This window comes from Eucalyptus grandis, chromosome 3 (genome assembly GCF_016545825.1).
Source record: "Eucalyptus grandis isolate ANBG69807.140 chromosome 3, ASM1654582v1, whole genome shotgun sequence".
Taxonomy (NCBI): domain Eukaryota; kingdom Viridiplantae; phylum Streptophyta; class Magnoliopsida; order Myrtales; family Myrtaceae; genus Eucalyptus; species Eucalyptus grandis.
Genome location: NC_052614.1, coordinates 30,944,828 through 30,950,723, shown reverse-complemented (window position 1 = coordinate 30,950,723; position 5,896 = coordinate 30,944,828). Strand labels below are relative to the sequence as shown.

The window sequence follows — 5,896 nt, the reverse complement described above, 5'->3', positions numbered from 1 at the left end:
TATGGCTATGGATTGTTGACTGTTTGTTCCTCCATTTACAAAGAAAGCACAAGCGGACCAGCATTTTCCTTCTCTTTTCAAGATTGTCAAAAGCAACAAACACTGGAGAGAAACTCTCGTCTACCCAATGCTTCTCCCATGGGTAATTCCATCTTCATGCATGGCCAGCCTCATCCTGTAAGCAGCCTTGATAGCTTTTCAAACAGATGAGATCCATTACTACTACCCCAAACCAACATCTCCAGTACATAATTCACTATCTGCCCGCATAGGGTATCAAAAAGTTTGTGAGGGATTCCACCTCTGAGACATTTTTCAAAGAATTGACATACATGTAAGACCATTCTTCCATTCATAAAGGTACCAAAAGAGCAGATATTACTGTTTTCCCTCCAGCTGCATTGCATATCTCCTGGTAAAGAGTCATCAAAATGGTGTTCCCATGCTATTTATCACACAAATATTCTGATTTGAGGTCAATTTGCACCTCAATTTCCACGTGATTCCACATTTCCTGCCAGCCTTGTTAAATTTGTTGAACACACCTTCTCCATAAGCACCCTCAAATTCTTTAAAGATCCATCCTGCACCTCTTGGATCAAGCTTTGCCTCTCCTCCACAAATAATCAGCACCCTTGTTATAACACCAAGCCACTGGCTTAAATGCACTTGATTGAAAAGGAAAAGCAACTTCTTTCCCAGCCCTTCCCCATACATGGCAGTTTCGCAACTTCCCTATTCACCATCCAAATTTCTCACCATTACTGTCATCCCACCTCTTGCACCTCCTTAGCAAGCTAGCCAAATCAGATACTTCAGTTCAGCAGAAATTACACAGTTTACCCTACCAAATCTCTCATCCTAACAGCCTTGCACATGCACGAAGGGTTTCAACCTCAAGTATTGCAACAAGCAGATGGAAACCTAAAGTGCTTTAGCTTTTCTCCAGTATCAAGCCACATCCGATGACTAGCAGTCCATGACCATGAAACCCTCTGGGGACATACACAAATCAAAACTCTAATAGGAACCGTTCATATGGTGAAAATTTTACATGAAATTTTTGAAGAAAAATGTACACAAAACTAAATTGATAATAGGGCAAAAACTAACAACAATGTAAAATGCTGATCAAATCCAGTTTGAAAAGAGAAGACTGCAGCTACGTTGGATCACTGAAATTAATGACCATAAGCAACTGTGTCCTGTACAGCAAAAGAATGCCTCTATATGGTTGACAAATATCAAGTCTAGAGTTCCCATGGTATATATTTATAAGAATGCCTAATTTCTACAACTGAAAATCACAAACAAACATCCACACATTCATACTCCCAACACGTGCGCGCACAGAGAGAGAGAGAGAGAGAGAGAGCTACCATCAAAAACTCCAAAAAAGACCAACTATCTCCCTTCTACACCATCTATTCTTGTCTCATAGAAATCTTCCATCGAAGCCCTTTTCCCAGGAGAGCTTGCATATCCATAGCTGAATTTCCCATTCTGACTGTTCCATGGACAAAAACCTTATGTCAGAAAAAACTGGCTGACAAACATAATTGATGCTTTCCTCCAAAATATATGAAGAAGTGATTTTAAATCAGCAACCATACAATGGACGGTTCATGCTAATTTCAGCGTGTATTTAGCTGCCTGATGGCACTAAATGGATCTACTGAACATTAACTTTCTTCATCAATGAAAGAAGTTGACTTCTCAATTCATGGAAAGTAATAATTTCACAAGAATAAAGTTTGCAAAGTTAGAAGAAGAGGTTCTAAATCATAACACTGCCAACAAAATAATAGCATAAACGAGAGAGAGAGAGAGAGAGAGAGCTATCTTCCATTGTCTTATATTGAGAGGCCATAATACACACGATTTTTTGGGCTTGCAAGTAAGTTACAACCTATATAGCTCTTTTTTAATTGAAAGACCTTCTACTATGGCAGGTTACCAAATATGTAGCTCTTGTTCCTTGAAAGACCTTCAATTATGGCAGCAGACACAATTTATAAAAGTCAGCAATATAAGATCATGTTGTCAAAACAATAATCAAACCTATTGTCAAACTTGTTGTCAGGCCTCACCCTCTGAATTTGACAAAACAAAATCTCCAATTACATGATAGATCTTGAAATTAACAGCAGTTGCTCACTCGGTAAAAATTTAGGTCAGAGCTCTGCATTAAATCATGAGAACAATCCAGAACCCTGCAGGGTGTGGTAGGGAAGCTTTTAATAGGTCCAGGTTGGTCATGAACAAGCTAGAAGCATGGTGCTTTTCTAGACATTCTGGAAAATCCCAGGATTAAATGAGAAGAAGCTTCTACAAAGTCCACTATAAACCATCTATCACACTTTGCCCAACAATTTCCCACTGGTGATCATTGCACGGTTAACATATCAACGTGGGAGACAGGGCAAGGAGGACTAAATGAAAGGACTTCAAGAAATATATGCTGATTTCTTAATTTTTCGGTCGATAGAAACTCTTGCAATCTTCCCCATATTGTAAATCGAAACTGAAAAAAAAGACAATAGACGTTAATGCATCCCGAAGACTAGGGAGTGCTACATGCATTTAATAAACGAAAATTAGCGGAGCAGCTCTCTTTTGAAACCAACAGACAGGTTTGGATGAGGTAAAGAGGCTTTTGACATAGCTTCTATCTTGAAAAATCGACCATTTGCTCTACGCAAGTTGCAAATTAATGGTTGGATACCATCGATTAAACGAGAAGACCCCGAAACGATCAAACTACGTGACATGAGGATCTTAAAATCCAAGTCAACCGCAAGTATTTACAGGTTCACGAGGCGTTTTGCCGAGATCGCGAGCCTCTGATACGCAATGTCAAGTTCATGTTTGCATAGAGAAGAGATCGACACAAAAAGACACAGATACGGGGGGTCTCGATTTCGATACCGCATGCGAAAATTACTCACCCAAATCATAGAATTTACCATATTCAGGACAAGCAGGAATACGTAAGATTCACCACAACGGCACAACACACGAATCCAAGCACTCGAGATCTAGCTAGCAAGGGATAAGGGGACCGAACCTGAGCCCGCCGCCGCTGACCGGGGCGTCGTCGGCGTGAATCTGGCTCGGAGACGCCAAAATCGAGTTGAGGTAACCCATCCCGTCGCTCGGATCCACGGAATCCAACAGCTCCGCGCTCCCTCGGATCAAGACGCAGAAGGTCGACAGCAGAAGAAGCAGCCCGCGCTCGGCCAAGCGATCCGTTATCTGCAGACTATCGCGACAGCAATCGAGAGGCCCCGCGGCCTAACGTTCATGAGATCGCCTCGAAATCCCCGGGGGATTTCCTTCCGGCCCTTTCCGACCTGCGCGAGAGACCCAAACCCGTCGTCACGATTCCCGCGCGCGGATCGCGTCGGCCGGCGAGGCGATCGGCATCGACGGACGAAGGGAAGGAGGAGGAGGAGGAGGAGAGAGAAGGTTCTAGAGAGAGAGAGAGAGAGGAAGAGAGGGAGAGGAGTTTACCAGAAGAGAGTGCGAGAAGAGAGCGGAATGCGACGGGGAGGAGAAGGAACCTTCGCGAGGGTGGGGGGCGTTAATGGAGAAAACGACGCTGGATTTGAGGGGAGAAGGAGACCTCCATCATCATCGTGTCTAGAGAGAGAGAGAGAGAGGGGAGTGGAGGAAGAAGAGGAAGAAGAAGGAGAACGGAAATAAACAATGGCGGAATTCGTTTTCGAGGGGTCGTTTGTTGAGACTAGACGCAATCGGGGAGGAGAGAGAGAGAAAGAGAGAGAAACAAATTCCCTTCTAATTTTATAAAAAGAAAAAAACAGTATTTTTTTATAAATAAAAGTAAAAATAAGAATTCCTAATTTCGAAATAATAATTTTCTGGATGGAACAATAAAATTAATAATTAATATTACGAAAAAACCACAAATTAATATCATATTAATTTTTTGACTACAAAACTTTGAACTATTAAACTTATAACAAAATTGACTTATTATCGATTTTATTGTTGAATTATTAAGTTAGATGTTACGTCATGGATAATGATGTACGGGTTTAAGGTGAAACCCTTATTTATTATAAGTTTATTAGTTTGTAATGTTTTGATAAATTTATTATATGTGTACTTATTCGAAGTTTTTATAGTTGAAAAATTGGTTTTAGATAAACTTTTCATAAGCGTATTAATTTTAGGTTTTACTTACTAGTTAAATAATTAACTTTTTGGGTGGGATTTTCTAGTAATTCGGCGAATTATTTTGGATTTGGAAAAAGTTAATGGGGTAATTAAATTAAATTCAAATTAAAAAAAAAAAAAAGGTGGGATTTAAGGCTTGAAAATGGGAGGGTGGGGTTGGTTTGTTTAGAGTAAATGCCCGGAAACGGGGGTACGCACGCGTCACGCTGGTTTGTAGGCCACGCAGCCCGAGACGGACCCGGTCAAACGCCCCCGAAACGGCCGGTCGGGTCGTCCTTATCGGGTGGTTGGGTGAGTACACGTGGCGGTCATGCAGGTGGGCGGTGGGCCCCCACCCACGGGCGTTAATTATTGGCCAGGGAAAAGTACGGTTCGTTGGTGAATTTTTCAAAGCCGGGGGTCGGTAAACCATCGGTCAACTTTGGTTGTACGAAAAACTCAGAATTTGAAGATCATTTTTCGAAAGATTAGTAAGAAATAACCTTTTGATTATAAACGATAGTTTATACCTAATTATTTCCGTGAATAGTGAAAATATTTTTATTTGTCCATTTTTATAAGTGATACAAATAATTATTTTTTTTAAATTATTTTTGAAATGTTGAGTTTTTCGTAAAACCAATGCATCCTTAATAAAAATGGTTAATACTTAAAAAACCCCAAACTGGTACACTTGTGACAAATTTACCCCAAACCATTTTTTGACCACCAAAAACCCCAAACCGGTATACATTTGACAAATTTACCTCAAACCTGGTACACTTGTGACAAATTTACCCTATGTTAGTTTTCGTTAAATTTTATTCTAAAATTATTAAGTTAAATGACACGTGACAGTTAACCGGTATACCGATTTAGGATTTTATGCTCCGTTTGTCACAGTTTTCAATTTTTGTGATTTTTTTGTGGTATTAATCTAATTTAGTATATGGTATATTTGTCACAAATTTATCGTTTAGGGTTTTTTGCAGTCTAATAAATTAGTTTGGGGTAAATTTGTCATAAATGTACCGGTTTATGATTTTTTATAGTCGGTCGGGGTAAATTTGTCACAGGTTTACCAGTTTGGGGTTTTTCATGGTAAAAATAATAATTTGGGGGTAAATTTGTCACAAGTGTACCAGTTTGGGGTTTTTCAGGGTATTAACCCTAATAGAAATAAGAGATTTATGATTAAATTTTATTTGGTTGAAGTTTTTTGATAATAGAGAACAGTTTTGGCAACTATCAATCACATTAATTACTCTGATTTTGATATATTTCCTTAGTAATATTTTCATATGTTGGGGTTATTAGGTCAAAAGTATTTTTGGTCAGTGTGATTAATTTAAACTGATGTGGAGTCAATTTGAATTGGACAGCAACAAATTGTAAATACAACAACAAATTGTAAAAGCAACAAGTAGTCTAAACTATTTTAAGGTGCCTTGGCTCTTGAAATTAGATTAAATTATTTTAAGGTGTCTTGGCTCTTGAAATTAGATTTAAACTTCTTACAATGGATACATAAGAATTAATATATTCTAGTGTACTCATAACTTAATCCTTTAAATTTTTGAATGAAAACAAGTCCAAACATGAATATGCTAATGGGTGAACTCAAACTTTTCTCTAGGCGAAATTGTCCATTTTTCACTGCACATGCCCGCCCGACGTAACTAAGCTATCGACTCATAAGGTCAAATTCGAGAATGCT

At 39.0% G+C, this 5,896-nt stretch overlaps 1 long non-coding RNA gene across 1 annotated transcript; it reads right to left on the bottom strand.

Moving 5' to 3' along the window:
- Positions 1-782: 782 nt before the first annotated feature.
- On the bottom strand, positions 783-3,751 carry LOC120291213. The gene is made up of 4 exons (XR_005549129.1): positions 3,514-3,751; positions 3,068-3,353; positions 1,380-1,507; positions 783-797 (listed from the first exon to the last, which is right to left on the bottom strand). It is a non-coding gene; the product is annotated as an uncharacterized LOC120291213 (long non-coding RNA).
- Between the last annotated feature and the right edge of the window lie 2,145 nt (positions 3,752-5,896).